We start from the raw sequence: 25,684 nt of genomic DNA on the forward strand, positions 1-25,684 counted from the left end.
TCTGTGGACCTCAATAAAAAGCTTTGCTCTTTTCCATATTAACTTTAGTCGAGCTTGCCAGGCTAAATTCCTTGACAGACTCAACCAAAGCACGAACATCGTCATCTGAGTGCACAATTACGCAGAGATCATCCGCATAAGCAATAGTTTTTACGGGATCTTCCAACGGCAGAGGGTAAAACCCTTGTAGCCGCGTGCGTAAATGATGTAGTAAAGGTTCAATTGATAGGGAGTATAGAAGGCCAGACAGGGGGCACCCTTGACGGATACCCCTGGTAACAGGGAAAGGCTGACTTAAGATGTTATTCACTTTGAGCACACTAAAAATATTGTTGCGAATTCGCGCCCGCCGGCGTGTGAATGACCGCGTGTAGCCAAAAGCGACCGCCTCGCCCACCGGAACGGACAATTCAGTCGTGACCCTCCGGGAACTACCGCCCGGAGCCAGTCACGGGTGGGGGTTTAACCTCACCACAACTCAGTCCGCATTCTACCCACGCGACATAGGGTCCGATCGTCGAATGGTCGATTTACCTAAGTACTCGCGCGAGTAGCGTACCGAAGAGTTGTACCACGCCACAGGCCGACTCCGGACACGAACCGCTTAAGCGGTTCGTTCCGTATTACAGAGATAACCGAGCGGGGTTATCGTCGGCCTTGACGGTTCCGATTAGTTACCGGGATGTTGAAACCCACTACGAACCCCTTACGTGATGCAAGATGGAGATTCAATAAAAGGAAGGAGACGAAGCAAAGCGGGAAACAGTTCAACAAGCAATGCACATTTAGTACGGAAACACGGAAGGCACGTTTGTTACAGTCAAGACAAGATGCAACAAAAGCAAATGCAATACGACTGAATAAAAGGGCAATTATTCACAACACTTATACAGTTCTACTTGTCGGGACTCGGCGCCACATCACTCATACAAAAAGCAAAGGAAAGAAAGCCACCCTCACAGGCAAGGAGGCAGACAGGTCCGTGGACCAAATGTGCGTGGATCCTGGAGGAGTGGCCAGGTCCACGAGACTGAGAAGGTCTTACCCACGTCCTTGTGACATGATGGCGGGCAGGCCACAATGTTCGCGCAGCTGCGCCCCGACTCCGTGCCCCTGGCGTGGTCGGCGAGCCCTCTCCGGCGTGCTCCGCACAAGCAGTTTTGTTGGCACCACGTTTAGGGTGGGGGAAGAACGGGGCCCCCCGGCACTATGTCAGCACGGATGGGGGGGGAATTGCTGATGCTCAGGGAGAGGGGACTGGCTGGCTGGCTTGGACCCCGTGACGAGACGAGCGACCCCCACACCGCAACCTCGTTGCCGACCGCCATCTTCACTTGACTCGAACTTGAACTCTTCACTTGCCCCGACCAGCCGCCTGCAACTCAACCGCGCGAACTCCTCGAGTCGCCTTATGTTCGCGTCTTTATAGGCCGCAGGAGGAGCTTATATGCAAATTTCAGGATCAAAACGCGATTGGAGGTGGAGCCACGCCACCCTCTGTTCAGCCATTGGTGCGGCAAAAAGGGGGCGTGAACCTCTTTTGATCCGAATTCCTCTCGTAAAGAATCAACGTTCATCGCGCTTGGAGGCGGGGCCATACCGCTCGACGCTCGGCCATTGGACAGAGAAAAAGGGGGCGTGAAGCCTTCCTGATCCGAATTTCTCCCTCGGAAAGGCCGCCATTCGCGCTCGCGGCTCGATGCGTTCGGCATCAATCGCCGAACGGGCCCTGGACAGCACGGCATTTGGTGTTGACTGGTAGTGTGGTCGATGGTTGGAGAAGGAGATAGGCGAAGGTGGTGGGGGGTTTTCTGTGGTGGTTTGGTGGTTGGCGGGCATCGTTTGGGAATGGCGGTGAAGCGGTTTGCGGGATGGAGTTGTGAAGGTAAAGGTAGTGGCTGTTTGCGTTGTTGGTGGCTTAATGGTCGAAAATAACAATAGAGAAAGAAAAATGGCTAACTCAAAGCGTCGCAGCCCGGATGAATCACACATATTCCCTCGATACAACGGGTTTGGGCTAACTACACATGAACTTACCGATATATCTCACCTGAGGACTCTTTATGGTGTAATGCGAATTTCCACAACCGTAACAATATTATTATACAATAGTTTGATATAGCAAGTAAAATTTTCCTGAAAACCAAACCCCCGTAAAACAGCAAAGAGATAAGAATGATCAATTGTGTCGAAAGCTTTTTCTTGGTCTAAAAACACCAGACCTACATTTCTGTGTTCAGCAATACAAATATCGATCATGTCACGGACAATAAAGATGCTATCGTGTATTGCCCTTTTAGGAATGCAGTAAGACTGTTCGGGGTGTACAATCTCCTCAATCAAAGGTTTGAGGCAGTTGGCAAGAACTTTCGAGAAAATCTTGTAGTCCGTGCAGAGGAGCAAAATGGGACGCCAATTTTTAAGTTGCTGGAGGTCTCCTTTCTTAGGTACGAGAGCGAGTATGGCCCTGCGACAGCTAAGTGGTAACAAGCCTGATCGTAGGCTATCAACTAGGAGGTCAAGCAATTCAGGTCCCAACAAATGCCAGAAGGCTTTGTAAAACTCTGCAGGGATTCCATCAAGTCCAGAAGCTTTACCTGTAGGCAAAGTTTGCAGAGCAATAAAAAGTTCGTCGAGAGTCACTTCCTTGTCAAGTTTTTGACATGCAGATTCAGACAAGGTGGGCAAAGTAGTAATTAAGGAATGAATCATGTCTTCTTTAGTATTTCTGGTACAATATAAGTCAGAAAAGTATTGTTTGGTCAAGCTTCTAATGTCTTTTGGATCGTGTATTGCTCGGCCTCCTGGTGCCTGCAGCGAAGTTATTTGCTGGTTTCTCTTTTTTTGCGCTTCTAACGCAAAAAAAAAAACTTGGAAGGAGTATCAATAAAGCTGTAGTTCTCCATTCGCAGCCTTATTAGAGCCCCTCTGGCTTGTTTTATACAGAGTTGAGTGAGGAGGGCTTTCTTCGTTGTTAGTAGAGAACTAGTCCTTTCAGCACTGGGAGTTTGAAGGCTTGACTGGAGAGACAATATTTCTTTAGCAATTAGAGATTGCAGCACAGATTCATTCCTTGTACAAAAGGAGCTATATTGTTGGCAAAGGGTCCTGATATGGGTTTTCGCATTGTCCCACCATTGTGCGAGGCAGGAGTAGGAGGGCTTCCGTAGTAGTAAAGCTTCCCAAAAGGCCCGGAAGGCGACAGGAAAAGCGTCATCTTGCAGAAGACTCGCATTGAAGGTCCAATGGGCAGTGCCACGATTTCGAACCGGGGAAAGTATATGAAGAACAACGATGTGATGGTCCGAAAAGCCACTTGGGGTGATGCTAACATGGTCTATGACATTTAAAGAGTCATTATTAATGTAAAATCTGTCGATCCTTGCAAGAGATAGCCAGCCATTTGCACATCGGCACCATGTGTATTGTCGTGCAAATGGGTTCTGGAGTCTCCATACATCCGTAAGGGAGAATTTGGACAATGCCCTCTTTAAGGGTGCCGTACTTGGTGGGTGGGGCTCTTCTCCATTACGATCAAGGGTGGGATACAATGGGAAATTAAAGTCCCCACACAGACAAACAAGACCATCAAAATCAAGGTGTGTGAGAAACAATTCCAACTGTGTGAAGAAAACTAGTCTTTCTGTGCTTGTACTTGGTGAATATACATTTATTAAAGTGTGTTTATAACCATTATAAAGGAAATTAACTGAAACTAAATGCCCTTTAATAATCTCCTTAAAAGTGACTTTTTCAGGACAGAAAGAGGGATTTAAATAAATAGCCACTCCAGCACGAGGACAGGTCAAGCTACTAAAGAACCATTGTCCTTTCATGATGCGAGTCCATTCGCTCGAGCACGAAGAGCTACATCTTGTCTCTTGCAAAAGAACAACATCAAAATGTTTTTGCTCGACAAGCAACTTTACGTGAGCTTTGCGCAGGGGTGAACGTCCCCCCATTTATATTTAAAGTTGCAATAGAAAAGGTCATGGTGTAGGTAGGGAGGGGTTATCAGGTAAAGGGAAGTTGGGTCGTGCTTGTAGCTCCTTCCGAGCTTTCAATACACACTTCCTAAGGCGAAATACTTGTGACTCAGTCACACCAAGTTGTTCAGCCTTGAGGAGGAGACGTCTTGAAGAGGTTATAGAGCCAGACAGGTTCGGGAAGAAGGTGATAATCTTAACGTTTTTCTTTCGAAAAGTGTCCTGAAGAAACTGGAGAATTTCCATGGGTGATAAATCATCATCACCCTCCAGTTCCTTGGCTATTGCTGGGTCATTCCAGACCTCGCTACCAGCACTAGAGGCAAACGAGGCCCCATCTGAGTCGTAATCCGAATGGTTTTTATTTTTCTCCTCACACACTGAAGTCTATGCTCTCACAACGGGAATATCGTCTTCTGCTAAAGGTGTAGCTGTTTCCACAGCGGGAGTTTTAAAGACCGTAACAGGGATTACCGTTTTTGTATCGGAGGCTTCGCACACTCCTTCTGGGGCTGTTACTTCTTCCTCCTCCATTACCTCAGACACTTCGTCCTCAGCAGGGCGCGCAACGAGAGCAGGTTTGTGGTTCTTGATTTTAACGTCAGTGCCCGGGGTGGTGACCTCAACATCTTGGGGCGTTGTGCTCGGTCCTTGTTCGTGAGAGGAATGAATGGAAACGTCTCCTCCCTTTTCAGCGAACACACTGAACCTATTCTGCAGCAGAGGACCAGCTGCAGGAGCTTCTGTTTCTTGGATAGAAACATTGCGTTCATTCGACGGCGCTTCTTTTTTGAACAGCTCGCCTGTGTCCTCACTTCCGCTTCCTCTTTTAAAACTCCTCTTGGAGGACACAGTGATAAAACCCGCGTCATCAGCAGGAGAATTATCGGTTTCCGCGCTCGAATGTGAAGGTCGATCCCCCGTTGCAGACGCGTCATTATTTACTAATATCGACTCCAGATGTGCCACGAGGATCGGCGTTTGTTCCTAACTGTCTAGATGTGCCACCGGATATATACTTCGGGCAAGCACCTTTTAAATGTCCGAAGGCACCACACGTGAAACACGTCATTGTCTCTGTTGCAAATGTATATTCTGTAATTTCGATTTTCAACTACCAATGTGGCTGAGGCATTGAGCGATTGAGCATTGTTTTTGAACACCATGTAACAGTGCCGCCGGAAGGACATGATATGGCGGACTGTGGAATCCGAACGCAAACGAAAAGGAATCATGGAGATTTTTGACACCACCGTGCCAAACCCTGCGATAATAAACAAACACCGTGATAGGAGGGAAACCACGGGGTGACATCCCTGGGTCAGATTGCGGGAGAGTGTGTTGGAGTGGTGCTGAGGTGTCGTCCACCAGACGGCGGTCTCCATGGGTTAAACTGAGGCGGTCCCTTCGGGTGGGTGCCTGGAATGTCCTATCCCTAAGAGAGGATGATCACCTGTCTCTGTTATCATCTGAGCTCAAGCATTTGGACATTGGGATTGCAGCTCTCTCTGAGGTTTGGAGACCGGATTGCGGCGAGATAATGGTGGGTGGTTACACCTACTATTGGTCTGGTCGCTCTGATGGTTACCATGCCCAAGGAGTTGCTGTAGCTGTGTCCGATAAGCTGACCCCAATGATAATTGAGGTAACACCGGTCAACGAGCGTATTATGAGATGAAGGATTCGTCACTCCTTGGGTGTCATTTCCCTGGTCTCTGTTTATGCTCCGACTGAGGCGAGTGATCTCACCGTGAAGGATGCATTCTACACCACACTCGAGTCTGTGGTTGATCAGTGCCCCAGACGAGATACACTTCTAGTCTTGGGGGATTTCAATGCATCGACTGGAACTGATAGGGATGGTTATGAGATGTGTGTTTGTCCCCATGGGTCAGGAACTATGAACCAGAATAGCACTAAGTTCCTTGACTTTGCAAGAAGTCATGGACTTAGGGTGGCTGGTTCATGGTTTCAGCGCCCACAAGCTCATCGCTGGACTTGGTATTCCAATGCTGGTGGTGCGGCAAAGGCGATTGACCATGTTCTCATTGACGGTCGCTGGAGGATGATCCAGAACTGCAGGGTCTACCGGAGTGCTCAGTTCCTCAATACTGACCACAGGCTTGTTGGAGCAACTCTAAAGCTGCACCTTAAATCCTGGAGAATGGTACCATCCCAGCCGAGGCTGGGTGTTGGCAAGCTCAGGGATGAGAGAGGAGCTGAGGAGTTTGCGAACAGGCTGAGTGGACACTTGGGGGGTCTGGGTGCTTTGGGGTGTCCTGTGGAGTTGTGGAGCGCCTTCAAGACCACCGTCCTTGATGTTGCCGGTGGATGTCTTGGAACTCACCGCAGGGCAAAGAAGAATTTTGTCTCTCAAGGGACACTGGATACCATTGACCAGAGTCGCAGGGCCAGGCTGAATGGCAGAGCTGAGCTGTTCAGGGAGCTGAGGCGTAAAACTGTACATGCACTGAGGGTGGACAAGGAGGCCTATGTGCGAGGAATCTGTGAGGGGGTAGAGCATCACCTGTGGACAGGTGATTCTCGTGCCGCTTTCAGGGGAATTCGCGCATTGCGTTCATCCAAGCCCATCCCTCGGAGCACTGCAGTTCGAGCAGAGAGTGGTAGGCTCTTGACAGAGGAGTCTGAAGTGAAGGCCCGCTGGGCCGGTTACTTTGAGCGGTTGTACCGGGCTGATCCCCCAGCTGTCGAGTTGGACGTCAAGGGTGTTACAATCCCTGTTGCTAACCCTCGAATCAACTGTGGTCCACCTTCGCTAGTGGAAACACGGGCTGCGGTGAACCGGTTGAAATGGGGCAAAGCTCCAGGGATCTGTGGCATCCATGCTGAACTTCTCAAGGCTGGTGGAAATGCTGCACTCGTGTCGTTGCATGCAGTTTTGTGCTCTGCCTGGAACACAGGCATCATCCCAACTGATTGGAAGAGGGGCCTTGTTGTTCCTTTCTGGAAAGGGAAGGGTAATCGCCAAGACTGCAACAACTGCCGAGGGGTGACGCTGCTCTCGGTGCCGGGCAAGGTCTTTGCTCAGATAATTCTTGATAGGGTTCGCCACCATCTGCTTGAATACCAGCGTCCAGAGCAGTCAGGCTTTACACCAAAGAGGTCAACGATTGACCGTATCCTTGTTCTTCACGTCCTCACCGAACACAGACGAGACTTTCAGCAGGGGCTGCTTGCAGCCTATGTTGATCTCTATAAAGCGTTCGATTCAGTGAATCGGGATGTCCTCTGGAGGATTCTTGGTCTTCGTGGGGTGCCACCAAAACTGATCGATCTGATGTCTGAACTCTACTCTGGTACTGACAATGCTGTGAAGTGTGGTGGTACCATCTCTGACTTATTTCCAGTTGTTACTGGAGTTAGTCAGGGATGTGTACTGGCCTCCACACTTTTCAGCACTTGTATGGACTGGATTTTAGGGAGGATGTCGGAGAGATCAAGCTGCGGTGCATCGTTTGGGAATGTCAAGATCTCGGACCTTGATTTTGCAGATGATGCAGTCATCTTTGCGGAGACTTTAGATATCCTTTTGGGGGCGCTCGGGGTGCTGAATGAGGAGTCGGAGCCGCTGGGATTACGGGTTTCTTGGGTCAAAACTAAGATCCAGGCTTTCAGTGACATCTTGGATGCTGCTGTCCTGTCTGTGTCTGTTTGTGGTGAGGATGTTGAGGTCGTGGAGAGATTCACTTACCTTGGCAGTGATATTCATGTCTCTGCTGGCTGTGAGTCAGAGGTCAATAGACGTCTGGGTCGGGCCTGTGGAGTCATGGATTCACTGGATCATGGGGTGTGGCGCTGCCGGTACCTGTGCGGGAGGACGAAAGTCCGAGTCTTCAGGTCCTTGGTACTTCCAGTCTTGCTCTATGGATGTGAGACTTGGACTCTGACCAAGGATCTGAGACGGAGACTTAATTCCTTTGGCTATCGCTGGTCGGATTTTGTGTCCAACGAGCAGTTGCTGAGAGAGACTCAGATGAGATGTGTTACCTGCATAGTCCATGAGCGTCAGTTGCGGCTGTATGGACATGTGGCTCGTTTTCTTGATGCTGATCCTGCTCACCAGATTCTCTCAGCGGGGGAGTCTCGTGAGTGGAGGAGGCCAGTGGGCCGACCACGTGCCTCGTGGTTGCAGCAGGTTGACCATCATCTCAAGGAGATGGGGATGGGCCTGGCATCTGCCTGGGGGATGGCCAGACGGAGGCCCCTGGAGTACCGGCGGAAAGTGGACGCAGCGACGCGCTGTTCTGGCACATGCTCCCATACCTGACCTGACCGTGCCAAACTGTTTTAAAACGGACAAGATCTGCTCGCTTTTAACGAAAGGTGGCAAATTTGATAAAGTGATTTTCACCGCCGGTGAGTCCAACATACTAACGCTAACGAAAATATCTGGCGGTAAAGACAAACCGGTTTCTATCGCCTGAGCGACATAACGCTCCTCGGAAAGAAAACCAACAACTCGTTGGTTCATCTTTGTAGCTGCTAGCACATTTTCGAAACCAACGAGTTCTCCCAAGCCCGTCACGACGTCCTCGACCCGAACCCCGTCGGGTGGACTAACTATCACCGCATTCCTGCGAGTGAGTGACTCGTAAATGCTATTCTGCAAACGACTGTTCACCATAGCTGAAAACAAAGGAAGCAAAGACCTGTCATGAGCAGAATTCGCAGGCGAAGGTAAAATAAAATAAAGAATGAAGGTATAAGGAGAGAAAAAAAGAGTAGAAGGAAGAAGCTAAATCACCGATAAACGGCAGGCCTATGAAAACAAGGCAGATGAGAAAGTAGGCCCGGAAACCGAAGGTTTCAAGGAAAACCCACAAACCACCTACCGTGCGCGCTCTCCCTCTCTCTCGTCTCAGCAGGAAGGGAAACAGAGGGGGGTAAACCTCCACAAACACGTACTGTGATACAGAGGGAAGCGAAATGGGGATAGGAACGACAACAACACAATACAGTACTCACAGCTGCACACACGAAGCCGCCATGACGCCACACCCATGCACGACTCACCAACGACCAGCAGGGGAGAGAGAGAGAGAGAACGAGAGAGAGAGAACGAGAAAGAGAGAACGAGAGAGAGAGAGAGAGAGAGAGAGAGAGAGAGAGAGAGAGAGAGAGAGAGAGAGAGAGAACGAGAGAGAGAGAGAGAGAGAGAGAGAGAGAGAGAGAGAGAGAGAGAGAGAGAGAGAGAGAGAGAGAGAGAGAGAGAACGAGAGAGAGAGAGAGAGAGAGAGAGAGAGAGAGAGAGAGAGAGAGAGAGAGAGAGAGAGAGAGAGAGAGAGAGAGAGAGAGAGAGAGAGAGAGAGAGAGAGAGAGAGAGAGAGAGAGAGAGAGAGAGAGAGAGAGAGAGAGAGAGAGAGAGAGAGAGAGACGACAGAGACGACAGAGGGACGAGAGAGAGAATGAGAGAGAACGAGAGAGAGAGAGGTTGAGAGAACGAGAGAGAGAGAGAACGAGAGAGAGAACGAGAGAGAAGAGAGGAGAGAGAGAGAGAGAGAGAGAGAGGAGAGAGGAGAGAGGAGAGAGGAGAGAGGAGAGAGGAGAGAGGAGAGAGGAGAGAGGAGAGAGGAGAGAGGAGAGAGGAGAGAGGAGAGAGGAGAGAGGAGAGAGGAGAGAGGAGAGAGGAGACTTTTTTTTGACTTTTATGTCCTTTTATTACAAAATGTAAAAAAAGAAACAAGTGATGCAACATTGTGCAGATTCAATCAAAACGTGAATCAGGAACAGGAATAACTTAAGATGTTAAATTAATACAAAAGGAACTAGAACGGGCACTCGTAGAGCGCATACCTTCGCCACAGCCACTTGTTTGAACATGGCATGTGAGTGAAATGAACTAAAATTCCACTAAATCTGCTCGGGAATTTCGCAAATTTAAAGTCCATGATCCAGATTTTGTGAAAGGATGCTGTTATTAGAACTATTACGATTATGACAATTTTAGGTGATTCGTTGTCCCGAGTGCCGAACTCTGTAGCATGTAGGGTCGGATTCGGTCGAATGTCACTGACCACGCAGACACGACCTGGATCAAGTAGATCATGTTTTCAAATCCGAGCTGCCAAAGAAACACTGTCCTTTATTAAGACGAAGCCATTCAGGCTGTGCAGTCTCCGTTATATGTGTTTCTTGCAATAAATAGATATCAATAAGTTTCTGAAACACTAGGTTCTTAACTTGGACCCTACGTAAATGGTTGGCACTACCTCCATTAATGTTTAAGGTGCCACACAACACTTCTTTTCTTTTCATCCTATATCGAGGAAATTTGGCTGCTGTTGTGAACATTCCGTTCTCACTTTGGTAATAAGTTTCCTTCGTCTATGAATTTGTGGTTATGTCATTTCAAAATCTTCGTGATTTTTAATTATAAATCTTGCCGTTTGCAGAAAGGCAGACAAGTCAGGAAAATGTTTCTGAATGATGACTTTCCGCTGCCTAAACGCAAGGGCGTCGATACAAGCCAAAATGTGGGGGGGGACAGGTAACTGGACCCTTCTCCCAAGATGTGCCCAGGCAATAGATTACCACGACAACTGCTCTCCACGAATCGATAAGGCGACATGATCAATGGACTGCAACGTTTTTTTCAGTTCCAGAAACGGTATATTAATACATGTACACATGCAGGCACATATACTGTATTGTATTTAGCCAAATAGAGTGTAACGGTTCGGAACATTGGAAACGAACGTATTTGCCAACTCGTGGGGATTCAGTGCTGCCAACCGATTACTGAGGACGTGGCAAACGATGAGATGGTTCAGTCTTTGTGAACTCATCGTACTTCTCAGCCAGGTTTTCAGACGCCTGAGTGCGCTGAAGGAGCGCTCAACCGAGCAGGAGTTTGCTGGGGAGATCATGAGCAATTGAAGCAACCGTTCAACCTGCAGGAACAATTGGCGCACCTCTGGTACCATCTTTTGGAAGATGGCTTGGTAATCCTGAATACAGGAACTAGTGTATTGCTTCTTGAAGAACAGCAATTCTTCTTTCAGCCTCTCTGACAATTCTGGATAAATGGTAACGGTGTCAGGGTCATACTCTCCAGAGAGTAACATCTTTGCGAGGCCGCCGTACCATTGCAAGTCTGTAGAGGTGAAGTACGTAGTCATGTTTGACGTAGCTGAATCGAGCGCCGCAAAGTATTCAACTCTATATGCATCTTCAGCTGTCAAAAACTCGTGTGGTGGAACCTCAGTATCCAGTCTACGAGGAGCTCTCCTCTTCCTCGGAGGAGCGAAAGGGTCAATGCCGTGTTCTTCCATCTGTTTCTCCATGTGGACAAATGTGTCATGGAAGGCCTCATTGCTGCGAAGGTGCTGTATCTGCTGTTTCACACTCTGGCCCAACTGTAGCAGACCCACTACAGTCTGCACTGGTGCTTGCAGGGCTCTGTTAAACCCTTCCATGCACTGTAAGAGTGGTAGCGATGCATGCAGACCGAGCAAAACCTTCCCAGTCGCAAGGTTTCCTCGAATGCCACTTGTGCGACAGCCAGTGTTCAAGCAGAACTCTGCGGAGGCCTTCTCGAGTGCATCCAAAATGGACCCGAAGTTCTGGATGGACCAAAATGGACTCATGCATGCATAGCACAAAACCTTACCGAGTTGCTCATCGAAATGAAGCCATGGGAAGTCTTTGAACCATTTCGCTTGAAATATCAGCGTTCGGTTAGCCAGAGTCTGAGTTGGGATCGAATCCGGATCTGGTTGATGTGGCTTGAGGAGTTCAGGACACTCATCATCATCACTCACGGAAACAGCTGCACTAATTGCTGAATCAGACGCCTCAATGGCGGGAGGCAAGGGGGGATCCGTCCAACCCTCATCAGTAGGTTATTTCGCCTTCACCTCTTTTGAAGGAAGGAAAAAGTCCAGGATCTTGGTATTTTGCTTCTCCATGTTAGGCGTCTAATGACCTCTGCCCTGTTCTGTAGTGACGCAGGTTGTGACACATCGCTGAGCCGAATGCATATGCTCAATGTAGGTACCCACTGGAAATTCGTAGTTTCGTTTTCAGCAGTGTACACTGTATGAGTGTGAGCGACAGAGCTGCCGTCAGTGGATGTGTGTGGAAGAGATGGTGCATATAGGAGGCGACGGTAGTGTACATCATGTACACTACCGTCGTCCCCTATATGCACCGTACAGTACATGCACAGTACATGAGGTATATCTACAGCGTGGGGCTGCTTGGTATAATGACAAGAATAGCAACGAAGGCTTATCGCTGCATACCAACAGCTATTGCTTGATTTTTTGCATTTTTCAAATAGGCATGGGACTCAAAATGTCGGGGGTGGGGGGGACAGAATATACTCTGTCACCCCTGGTAAAAAAGTGGGAGGGACATGTCCAACCCGCCCTCCCCCGGGATCGACGCCCATGGCTACATGCCGCGTGTTCTGTCCGCGGAACACGCAGAGAGGGTTCCCAGGACGATACGCTCGGGCGGGCCTGCACGGGAAACCGCGCAGGTTTGGTGCGCAGGTGACGTCACCGGGGATCTTGCGGCACGAAAGCTGGGTAAAGAGCGCACGTTGTCCCGCGTGGGGAATCCCTCGAAGGCGAGCGCTTGTTGCGATGCGCAAGGCCCCAGGTATCGTCCGACGGAAGGAATGAACGAGCGAGTCGCAGATCACCGCCCTGGCGGTGCAAAAAAATCAAACAAATAAAAAAAAGGCCTCGCTCCAAGTACACGGCCCCACCGGATGTAGTAAGCATCCCGGTGCCCGGGCAAAGGAGCATTAGTTAGTGGGAAGGGTTTAGTGTTAGTTAGACCGGCCTCATGGGGCAGGAACAGTTCCTCATGGGGCCCGTGGAACAGTTAGAGGGAATTTAGTTTAGAATTAGGAATGGATTTTGGCAGACACGGACGGACATGGAATGTGTAGTGGGGATGTAGATTAGCTACGTAGAGTTAAAAGGAACGTGCATAGAGTAAGGGATGATGAGGGGCACGAGCTAGTTAGGGGAACATAGTTGTTAGAGTGTGGAGTGAATTGAAAAAAAAAAAGAAGAGAAAAATGTATGATGAGTGAATGCGGGACAGCGGGCCCGAGTGTGAGTGGAGTGAATGTGGAATGCATGGTGCGAATGAATGATTGCGGGGAGGAGTGAATCCCATCCAAGGGACCCCAGGGTCAGTGTAATGTTAGTTAGTGGGTTAGTTAAATTTACCAAAAGGAGGTCGTTTTGTTGTTGGTGTGGGAAGAAGGCTCGAAACCTTTTTTAAGGGTGCAGGAATCAATTGACCGGCTGGGAGCGTGGCTGTGGAAAGGTGAGTTTTGAGTAGAGGGCACCCCGGGCACCGGACTTGTCGGCCAGAGTAGGCCAAGAGTCCAAGGAACCGGGATAGTGTAATGGGCACGGGCGACCCTCGGAAAGGGTCCCGAAGCACCAAAATGCCACGTAGGCATGGAAGGGGGGCAATGCCAGGAAGGGCACCCCCTCCCCCCATACCCCCCCCCAGGCGTTCATAGGGAGCAGGTAGACTCGGAGGCAGCCTCGGGGCCCGGGGGTGCCGTAGTTAGAGTCCGGCAGATGGTAATCCCTGCCAAGTGAGCCACGCTGCCCAGCCACAAAATTGTGCAAAGGCACAGAAGAAAATTAGAGGGCCAGGCCCAAATTTATAAGGAACACCAACACAGGCAATGGGAATCATGGTTGTTAGATCCAATAGTTTAAAGTGACAGGCATTTTGAAAAGCCCTGGGGATAGTTTAAAGTTTAATAAATGCTAGGATAGATAGGAAATGTACCCCTTCGCACCATCCATCCCTTCGTTCTCCGTAGGCCGCTGGACCCACCTTGGGAAAGATTGCTGAATTATGAGGAGGTTGTTCTGAGGCTTCGTTGGGCCTCGAGGCAGGACACTCGTCTCTCCCTTATTCCCCTCAGGAAGGAGCTTAGGGGTTGGGAGTAGATGGACAGGATAGGTGAGCCGGACAAAGACAGTAAGGAGGTTAGGGACAAGCAATTGTAAAGAAAAAATTTTTTTTTAAACATTTAAAAATAAAAGGGGGAAGTCTAAATTTTGTTGTTGCAAACTAAGGGAGTGGGTATGGACAAAGACAGGCAAAGGCGATAGGTTTGGGGGAGACAGTAGGGTAGGTCCGAGCCCGTTTTCGGAGTGGCCGGCACCACCGCACTCCCTCCTGGACCTCACGGACCAGACCAGAGGCCGGCCAGCTTCATATGCCGGTCTGTTGTGCTGAATCTTCTGGTCCGCATTTGCCATGCCTTGTTTGCCTGCCTTTGTCTTGACCCCATGCCTGCTGCCCTTGTTGTATTGCCCCTGTGTCACCATCTCAACCATGTGCGCCAGGACCATCCATCTCGTCAGTGTGTTTGCAAGGACTGCCCTGCAGGCAGTCTCACCACAGGACTGCATTGCGCAGCCCGTGCATCGTTGTGTCTCCATTCAAATGAGCCAGGGACTGAATTGCGCAGCCTGGCTACCTCCTTCTTGCATAAAGGCCAGTTCAAATGGCCTGTGGGAAGGCGCATGGCCTGTCGTGTTAGGGTGAGTTGCCTCCAGCAGCTGAAGACTGAAAATGAAAAAGAAGGTTCAGTGACAAAAGAGGGACCCTTTGAACAGGCTCTGAAGACGTCTGACCAACAAGCTGCTGTGCACTCACCCACACAAAACTATTGACTTTGTTGTGCCTTCCTTCCACAGATAACAAGTCCTGGGCCATGTTTAGTGTCAATAGATAAGTAAGAATTGTAAATAATTAAAAAACCCACCAAGTGTTTGTCTTAGGCCGAAGTCACATTTGGCACGGCGGCCGTAAGGTCAACAAAATCTATGGCCACTAGCAATTATAGGGCGGCCACAGTATTTCCATGGTCACACAATGTAGCAATCACATATGTTTTTATTTTTCGGGGAGCCGCATGGCGTATTTAGAAATTGTGGAGACCGAAAACGTGGGGTGCCGTACGGTCTTTGATTTGATGTCGCACGGTGACCTTAGGGCGTCCCTGCGGCGGCCATATAATTTTCAAGGCTGACACAAGGTAGCCTCAAGGTGCCCGCAAGGCGACCGCAGGGGGGCCATAAGGCGAATGTACGGCCAGATGGACAGTAACGAGTGGGTATATATACCAGTTCTTTTTCTACTGAAATAAAAATATAACAGTTCGGAATATACCAGAATATATAACTGAATATACTATAACTATAATATTGTTGTGGTTGAGGAAATTCGCAAACCACCATTCAGGTCCTGTAGGTGAGATATCTCTGTAAGTACATGTGTAGTTAGCCCCAAACCCGTTGTTTAGAGGGAATAAATGTGATTCATTCGGGCTGCGACACTTTAAGATAGCCGTTTTTCTGTTCTGTCTTTATTTTGAACCAACCACGTCTCAACCGCCATCACTCAACAACCACCAACCGCAACGCCGCTTCACAACAATAACAACGCCAACAGCCACGACCTTTACCTTCACAACTCACTCTCGCAAACATCGCATCACCGCCATTCCAAACGTCACCATGGCCAGGGACCACCACTTTAAACTCTCCACCACCTTCGCCTCTCCTTCTGCGGCCATTCCCGCACCACTTGTGAACGCCGAGCGTCAGGCTGTCCTGGCCTCGTGCGGGACGCGCGCTGAGCCGCGGGTGCAAAAAGCGGCCTTTCCGAGGAAAGGTTGGATCAGGAATGATGCACGCCCACTTCCGATCCCTCCAATCATTAAGCGCGGGGCGATTTGGCCCCGCCTCCAGGCGCGTCGGAGTAGAATCGATATATGCAAATTCAAGGATCAGGGGAGGTTCCTGCCCACTTTTCCTCCATCCAATGGGCGAGCGTGGATCCGCCCCCGAGCCCATCCTGATCCGGAAATTTGCATATGGTTTCTCCTGCCGTACTATAAAGCGCCGAGCGTGGGGCGAATTCAGTCAGTTTATGTTTCGGGCTCGGGCGAGTTGGAGAGGTGTGGCGGCGGCGAAATGCAGCAGCAGCAGTCAAGACGGGTCTGGAGGAGAGTCGGTCTGTCGGGGTTCGGAGTCTGTTGGGGAGCTGCAGAGAGGGGAAGCCGGGAACGCGGTCGAGGGCGCAGTGGAGTCGCTCGTCGCGGGACCCAAGCAAGCCAGCTATCCTCTTTCCCCAGAGCATCAACAACCCCCCCATCCTGTTTCCCCCCCCACCCCGCGCTGAGATAGTGCGAAAAGGGGGCCCCGTTCCCACCCCATTCCAAGCAGTGCCAACGAAACCCGCGGAGGAGCGCGGAGTCGGGGCACCGCCGCCATTTTGCGGCTCATCACAAGACGGGTAGGCTCCACGCGGTCTCAGCCCCAGGCCCGTCTGCCCCCTTGTCGTAGAGGGTGGCCCCTTTTCTTTTGCTTTTGAGTATATGTGTTATCGGCGCCGTCTGTAAAGTAAAACTGTGTAAGTGTTGCCGTGTGCTCGTGTAGTCGGTAGTAGATTTGCATTGTGTTTCTTTTGTTGCAATTGTTTTTGGTGCATAATTGTTGTGTTTCTTTTACATTTGCTTTTGGTGCATAATTGTTGTAATTGTATATGTGTGCTTTCCGTTTGCCGCGGAATAAATGTGCCTTATGTTGAACTGTTTTTTCCCGTTTCGCTTCGTCTTTTCTTTAATTGAATCTCCATCTTACTTCACGTAAAGGGTTGGTAGTGGGCTGAATACGCCCGATAATTAATCGGAACCATCGAGGTCGACTATATAACACCGCTCGGTTATCCCGATAGTACGGAACGGGTAGCTTTAAGTGGCCCGTGTCGGAAGTCGACCTGCGGCGAGGTGCGATCGCCCGGTCTACCCTCCTTGTGGGTACTTAGGAAGGTCGAATTTGGCGAACAACCCTATCCCACGCGGGGGGCTGATTGGCATGATCGTGGTGAGGCCGAAAGGCCCACCCGTGACTAGTTCCCGGCGTTAGTCCGAGAGGGTCATGACGCAATTGTCCGTCCGGTGGGCGACGTGCCGTGATTCGAGTTACGTGGCCGCTCGCACGCCGGCGGGCGCGAATTCGCAACAATATATATAACTGAATATACCAGTTCGGAGTACCATATAGGCAAACACCTATACTCCGATCTCTAGCGGTAGCGCACGGTGGACGCACGGTCGACGCAGACTGCCACGGACGCCGTACGTAGGAAGCACGGCGGGCGTAGGGGAACCGTGCAGCGACCCTGCGTTGCCCGCAGGTAGTCACACAGACCACAAGGCCACCGTGCGTTGAACACAGGGACGCCTTAAGACTACCCTACGGCGACCGTGGAAACAGTGCGGCCGCCATAATTTTTTGCGGGTTGGCAAAATTCATTTTCCATTGATAAAAGCCTATGGCAGCCGCACGAATAACGCAAGCCCACGGTACGCCCTACGTACAGTCGACGTGGAACACATCTACGTCACAGCTTGACTTGTCGAATTGCTACGGCCAACATAGAAATGAAAAAAGTTATAACTCCGCGCTATAATTCCACGGCGACCCCTACGGCCTGTAAAAGATAGCCAGACAGCGTAGGGCCACCCTGAGGCCACCTCAGAAAATCTGCGGCCGCCGCACGTTTCTGTCAATTCAGGGGGGGGGGTACGGCCGCCGTTTCCTAGCCGTAGAGCAAATGTGACTTGGGCCTTAGCGCCGGCACTTTAGTTAAGTTGTCCGTGTGAGTCTGATAGTTTAGTTACGCAGCGCACTATGTTATTTATTTTTGGGACACGTATAAAATGTCGCACTCAGGGATCCGTAGGTAAAACGTACTGGGAAAAAAACCTACACCTGCATGGCACACAAAAATTCAGTTCAGTTATTTCGATAAGTACGTGTTTATAGTTTGGGCTCCATCCCCTATGTCTAACGGGAATTACGTGTGTGTGCTGCGGGTTTCTTTATAGCCAGGTTTTTTACATTAAATCTTCCCTTCGCTCCATCATCGCCATTCCGCACGAGTTCAGGGCCACAGGCGCAGGCGGGATGAGGTCGACTCCGCCTAGCGAGATGGGTGTGCCTCGCAACCAATGAGGGATAGGAGTACCTCAGAAGCCCCCGACCAATCCAGAGACGAGTTATCTCAGGATGATGAGATGGGTGATGAGCCCAGCCAGATGGGATGTTCATCCCCGACCAATCCAGAGGCGAGTTACCTCAGAGCAGACACTCCACCCCCGCGAGGGGGGAGGGATAAAAAAGGTCACGAGCTGCTCGTGCGGTGGAGAAGTTGGTTGGTTCCTGCTGGTTGAGTTCATCGCTCCTGGTCAATGGTCGTGCTGGTCGGAGTTGGCGCTCATCCTGGTTGGTGTTCATACTCGTGGTGCTCGGGTCGCCGATCGTCGTTCGCGGCTGGCCAAGTTGCTCCTTGGATTCTGGAGGCGTGGGTTAGAGTCCCACTGAGGTGAGTTGTGTGGGAGCGAGTGAGCGAGCTGAGGATCCCGTTTCCTTCCACGGAAGGAACCCTAACAGCGTTTCCTAACTCTAACAGCTCCACAAGCGCGGGTCAGTGAAGACCTCACGAGGCAGACAGGTACCAACCAGACCTTGACCCTCAGCTCGTCCTCCGAGCTGAAGGGCCGAATAAAGCCCTTCAAAGCTGAAGGGCTGAAGGGCTGAGCCTCGTCCTGGTGGAGGTGTTGCTCTCTTCATCAAAGACTCTATTCCTCACTCTCCCTGCACTGCTCTCACTCCCCCACACCCCCAGGAATACCTCTGGCTTCGGCTTCCCCTCCACTCCCACCTCATGTTTATATGTGTACTGTACCGTCCACCGAACAGTGATGACTCCATCTACACCTCACTCTCCGAAAACATGGACCATCTTCTATCTTCTCATCCAAACTCTCTCTTCCTCTTATGTGGCGACTTCAATTGTCATCACGCCAGTTGGCTAGGTGTGGGTACCTCTCTCACCTGCCATGGGACATCAGCAAAAGCTTTCTGTGACTCATTGGGACTGACTCAATCGGTCAACTTCCCGACCCGGATCTCAACCAATGGTACTCCATCTCTTCTGGATCTGATTTTGACAAATTTCCCTGACAATATCTGCTGCTCTTCCTTCGCTCCAATTGGTTCTTCTGACCACGTCCTTATTAAAGTGGACATCTCTCTGGCTGTTATCAGAGAACCACCTCACCGCCGTCGAGTCTGGCATTTCACTCAAGCCGACTGGCAGGGTCTCCGAGCAGCCATCAAACTTACAGACTGGTCTCCTATCACTACTTTCTCAAACATCAACTCATCCTGGGAATTCTTTCAAAGAAACTTGCTCTCCCTCATGCACAGATTTATCCCCTCTCGTGTTCAGTTGTCTTACCCTTCCTCCCGCCCTTGGTTTACTGAAGCTTGTGGCGAGGCAGTTGTCCTGAAACAACTTGCCTTTGCCTCATGGAAAGCAAACCCAACTGAGGGCAATCTCAGTTCTTTCCACAAAGCTCGGAACAAGTGTGTAGCTACCCTCAGGAGAGCCAGAAAACAACATCTTTCTCATCTCAAGTCTGAACTCTCAAACCTCTCTCCCTCCTCAAAATCCTGGTGGCGTTTAATCAAATCTGTTTCTGGTGTATGTTCCCCCTCCATCCCCTCCCTTACCTCAAATGGCCGCACTGCTGATTCCACACGTGATAAAGCTGAATGTCTAAACTCGGTGTTTGCAGCTAAATCTTGTGTCCCAAACCCATCACTATCTCTACCCACTTTACCCAGTCGCACCCAACTGTCCCTGGACTCTGTATCCTTTTCTCCTGACAAGGTGGAGAGCTTGCTTTCAAACCTCAAGTCAGATTCTGCAACCGGTCCAGACGGCATCAGCCCACGTGTCCTCAAAGCCTGCTCTTCTGCTCTTGCTCACCCTCTCTCTGTTCTATTCACCCTCTCATTTTCCCAAGGTCATCTGCCATCTGCTTGGAAATCTGCTAACATCACTGCCCTGCATAAAAAGGTGCAAAAACAGATCCCTGTAACTATAGACCAATCAGCCTTCTCCCAATCATCAGCAAGGTTATGGAATCCATCATCGCTTCAGACATGAAATCCTTCCTCTTCTCCAATGGCTTGATTTCCAATCATCAATTTGGTTTCAGACCAGGTCACTCTACCCTAGATATGCTGCTACTGCTCTCCCATCAATGGATGGAGGTCCTCAATGCCAGACAGGAAATCCGAGCCGTATCCCTGGACATATCACGTGCTTTTGACACAGTCTGGCACCCTGCCCTACTCACCAAACTCTCTGCCCATGGTATTCAAGGCCATCTCCACTCATGGCTCGCAGACTTCCTCTCCTGTCGCAGTCAACGTGTGGCCCTAAATGGAGTTCTTTCATCTCCTCTTCCTGTGCAGGCTGGAGTTCCTCAAGGTAGCGTTCTGGGCCCTGTTCTTTTTCTGGTTTTCATCAATGATCTCTCGGACTCTCTGGAAAATCCTCTATTTCTCTTTGCCGATGACTCAACCCTCTGCCGTACCATCTGTCATCCCTCAGCCCGGCAAGCAGCAGCTTCTTCACTCACTGCAGATCTGGATAAAATCACAAACTGGTCCAACACGTGGAACATGTCTTTCAATCCAGACAAATCTCACACTCTCACTATGTCTCTTCGAAAGGACCGTTTACAAAACCCCCCATCCACTTTCTCAACAATCCTCTGGAAGAAGTCTTTTCTTTCAAGCTTCTGGGTCTCACTATCTGCCATGACCTTTCCTGGGAAAGTCACATTTCCAACCTTGCCTCAAAAGCCAGTCGCCGACTGGGAATCCTCCGTCGTGCTAAGTCCTTCCTCGGCCCTCTTGAGCTCCTGACCACTTACAAAGCTTTTGTCCGTAGCCTGATGGAGTACTGCTCTCCCCTCTGGGCTGGTGCTCCTGCCTCCCACCTTTCTCGACTTCACGCTGTCGAAACCAGGGCTTTTAAGATCATTGGCATCTCCCGCAATGAAGCTGAGTCTTTGGGCCTCTCACTCAATCACCGCAGGTTGGTCGGTGGTCTTTCTGTCTTCTACCGACTCCTCTCCAGCCTTGCCCCCCTGCTCTCTCTGCGATTTGTCCCAACCACATTTCCACAGGGCGCTCAAGGTCCGCCAACAACCCCCTTCTGGTAAAACTACCAAAATCACGAATCACTGCTCATCTTCACTCTTTCATTCCTCTTTTTTCCCGCCTTTGGAATAAACTTCCTCACTCTATTCTTTCCAATTCTTCCCTTCAGGCTTTCAAAACAGCTGTTCACCACCACCTCTTATCTTCCCCCATCCAAATCCTCGATCTTTTCTACCCCCGATAATCCACCCAAGCCCACTTCCTTCAATTCTCCTGCTTTCCTTCCTGAAAGTCCCTTTAATGTCCATCTTCCCCTCGCCATGTTCCCCGTCCCATCCCCATCCCTCTCCCTTCCACAGTTCACCTGTGTCTGTTCCCCAATGTTTTGTCCCTTCCACTCCCGCCCCTCTTGTCTCATGCCTCCTTGCTGTGAGTTGTGTGTTAGCTCTCATACGAGCCTCGACCAAGGTATACAAAAAAAAAAAAAAAAAAAAAAAAAAAAAAAAAAGACCCGACGGGGTCCACATTTCGTGTGTGTGTGTGTGTGTGTGTGTGTGTGTGTGTGTGTGTGTGTGTGTGTGTGTGTGTGTGGTGCCGTCCTGTATGTAGAAACTTAAGTGCCTTCGATCACTGTACATTGCCTGCATTTCTTTTATTCGGATAACTCTGCTCTCTGTGTCCCCCTCCCTTATAAATAAACCCTCTTGTTAAATTTTCCAGTTTGTTGCTTGTCGTTTCTGCCATTGACCCAGCACGGTTCGTGCTTGAGAACCAGTAAGCTGATTGGGCTGTAAGTTGTTCATTTGGACCGACGGACTTTGGTAATTCCGCTCGGTTACACGGGATCAAGGTCGCCAGAGCGACCCGGTTCGACAGAGTCTGTTGAGGGTGTGACTTCCCCAGTAATTTGACGACGTGGATACTTAGGTATATTGAAATTTGGCTATTAACCCAACCCCACGCCGTCAGAGAATTGGCGAGCACGGTCCTTAAATGACCCAATGACTTCGGACTCCGGAGTGACGACCTGCAATTCCGGGTGTTCGGTGGGAGACGGCTCTACTGCTCCACCTGGCGGCCGTTCCGCGCCACTGACCCCGGGCCCACAACAATAACTCCAAGAGTATTAGTCCTTAAGGAAAAAGGGTGTGCCAGAGCAGATTGTTAAGATCGTGATGGAAATGTCTGTGGGAGCCAACCCTATGATCAGCACAATGAATGGGGACTCACAATATTTTAGAGTGGAGGTTGGTCGACACCATGGTTCTGCACTAAATCTCTTCCTTTTTGTAACTGATTGATGTGCTAAATGACAACATCAGCGATAGACAACTATGGGAGTTCCTGTTTGCAGATGACTTTGTCAAAACAGCAGAGTCAAAGGAACAGCTGCAGAGAAGAGTGCTGGAATGGCAAGGGAGCTTGGAGAGGCAGGGGTTGAAAGTTAATGCAAGAAAGACAGAAGTACGAGTGTGTGGTAAGACTAATATAGAGAGGGTCAAGATTGTAGATAAGGGGTGGACAGCTGACAAGTGGACAAATTCAAATACCTTGGCTCAGTGCAAAAGGAAGGTGGAGGTTGTGAATCAGAAATCCAGGATACAGTGAAGGCAGCATGGATAAAATGGAAGGCCAGTGGAGTCGTCTGCAATTGAAGGCTTAAATCTACAAGACAGTGATTAGAATGGTTATAATGTATGGTGCAGAAGCATGGGCTTTGAGAAAAAGGGAAGAGGAGTTACTGGAGAGGACAGAGATGAGAATGCTTCGGTGGATTCTTTGAGCATCACTGAGAGAGTGGTTGTGGATTGAGGAGATACACAAGAGATCTGGAGTTGTATCATGGAAAAGATTAGAGAAATTGGTTGTGGTGGTTTGGACACGTGATGAGGAAAAAGGATGAAGAACTAATCAAGAAAGCATGGAATGAGCCAAGTAGAGGGAAAAGATGCAGAGGAAGACATAGATAAAGGCTGAGGGATGTTATGCAAAGAGATTTGAGGAGCGTAGCATTGGCCTCCACCACTCACGAGGCTCCCTCACTGAGATAATCTGGTGAGCAGGATCAGCGTCAGGAAAACGAGCCACATGTCCATACAGCCACAGCTGATGCTCACGGACTATGCAGGAAACAAATCTCATTTGAGTCTCTCTCAGCAACCGCTCGTTGGACACAAAGTCCGAGCAGCGATGGCCAAGGATTATCCAAAGAGACCTCATGCCAAAGGACTTAAGTCTCCATCTCAGATCCCTGGGCAGAGTCCAAGTCTCACATCCATCGAGCAAGAATATAAGCTCCAATGAACTGAAGACTCAGCCTTTCGTCCTCCCACACAGGTACCGGCAGTGCCACACCCCATGATCCAGTGAATCCATGACTCCCCAGGCCCGAGCGAGACGTCTGTTGACGTCTGGCTCGCAGACAGCAGAGACATGAATAACATTGCCAAGGGAAGTTAATCTCTCCGTGACCTCAACGTCCTCACCACAAACAGGTACAGACAGGAGAGCAACATCCAAGATGTCATTGAAAGCATGGATCTTAGTTTTGACCCAGAAAACCCATAATCCCAGCGGCACTCACTCCTGATTTAGAACCTCAAGGGCCCCCAAAAATATATCCAGAGTCTCCGCAATCTGTGAAATCCGCAAGTCTCATCTGCAAAATCAAGGTCAGAGATCTTGACATTCCCAAACGATGCACCGCAGCTTAATCTCTCTGACATCCTCCCCAGAATCCAGTCCAGACAAGTGCTGAAAACTGTGGGGACCAGTACAAATCCCTGACGAACTCCAGTAACAACTGGAAATAAGTCAGAGGTGGTACCACCACATCTCACAGCACTCTCAGTGCCAGAGTATAGTTCAGACATGAGACTGATCAGTTTTGGTGGCACCCACGAAGACCAAGAATCCTCCAGTGGGCATCCCGATTCACTGAATCAAACACTTTACAGGGATCAACATGGCTGCAAGCAGTTCCTGCCGAAACTCTCGTCTGCATTCGGTGAGGACCCAAAGAGCAAGGATATGGTCAATCGTTGATCTCTTCAGTGTAAAGCCTGACTGCTCTGGACGCTGGTGCTTAAGCAGATGGTGGCGAACCCTATCTAGAATTATCCCAGCAAAGACCTTGCCCGGCACTGAGAGCAGCGTCACCCCTCAGTAGTTGTTGCAGTCTTGGCGCTCACCCTTCCCTTTCCAGAGAGGGACAACAAGGCCCCTCTTCCAGTCAGTTGGGATGATGCCTGTGTTCCAGGCAGAGCACAGAACTGCATGCAAGGACACGAGTACAGCATTTCCAACAGCATTGAGAATTTCAGCATGGATGCCACAAATCCCAGGAGCTTGACCCCATTTCAAGCGGTCCACCGCAGCCTGTGTTTCCACAAATGAAGGTGGACCACAGTTGATTGGAGGGTCATCAATCGGGGTAGTAACACCCCTGACACCCAACTCGATAGCTGAGGGATTAGCCTGGTACAGCCACTCAAAGTAAGCGGCCCAGCGGGCCTTCACTTCAGACTCCTCTGTCAAGAGCCTACCACCCTCTGCTCTAACTGCAGTACACTGAGGGATGGGCTTGAATGAACGCAATGCGTGAATTCCCCAGTAAGCAGCATGAGAATCACTTGACCACAGGTGATGCTCGACCCCCTCACAGATTCCTTGCACATAGGCCTCCTTGTCCATCCTTCGTGCACGTACAATTTTACACCTCAGCTCCCTGAACAGCTCAGCTCTGCCATTCAGCCTGGCCCTGCGACTCCGGTAAATGGTATCCAATGTCCCTTGAAAAAAAAATTCTTCTTCGCCCTCTAGTGAGTTCCAAAACATCTCGCGGCAACATCAAGGAGGGTGGTCTTGAAGGCACTCCACAACTCTTCAGGATCCCTCAAAAAACGCAGACCCCCAAATCTCCACTCAGCTTGTTCACAAACTCCTGAACTACCCTCTCATCCTTGAGCTTGCCAACATCCAGCCTAGGCTGGGATGGTCCCATTCTCCTGGATTTAAGCTGCAACTTCAGAGTTGCCACAACAAGCCTGTAGTCGGTATTGAGAAACTGAGCACTCCGGTAGACCCTGCAGTTCTGGATCATCCTCCAGCAATCATCAACGAGCACATGGTCAATCTCCTTTGCCACACCACCAGCTTTGGAATACGAAGTCCAGCGATGAGCCTGTGGGCGCTTAAACCAGGAACCAGCCACCCTAAGTCCATGACTTCTTGCAAAGTCAAGGAACCTCGTGCTATTCTGGTTTACAGTTCTAGACCCATGTGGGGACCAACACAAGTCTCATAGCCATCCATATCAATTACAGTCTATGCATTGAAATCCCCCAAGACTGAAAGAGGATTTCGCCTAGGGCACTGATCAACCACCGATTTGAGCGTGGCACAGAATGCGTCCTTCACGGTGAGATCACTCGCCCCAGTTGGAGCACATACAGAGACCAGGGAAACGACACCCAAGGAGTAACAAATCCTTTGTCTCACAATACGCTCGTTGACCGGTGTTACCTCAAGTATCAATGGAGTCAGCTTATTGGACACAGCGACAGCAACTCCTTGGGCATGGTAAACATCAGAGCGACCAGACCAACAGTAGGTGTAACCACCCGGCATGATGTCGCCACAATCCGATCTCTTAACCTC

This window comes from Eptatretus burgeri, chromosome 14, assembly GCF_056783735.1.
Source record: "Eptatretus burgeri isolate ZD-2024b chromosome 14, Ebu_testis_v1, whole genome shotgun sequence".
Taxonomy (NCBI): Eukaryota; Metazoa; Chordata; class Myxini; order Myxiniformes; family Myxinidae; genus Eptatretus; species Eptatretus burgeri.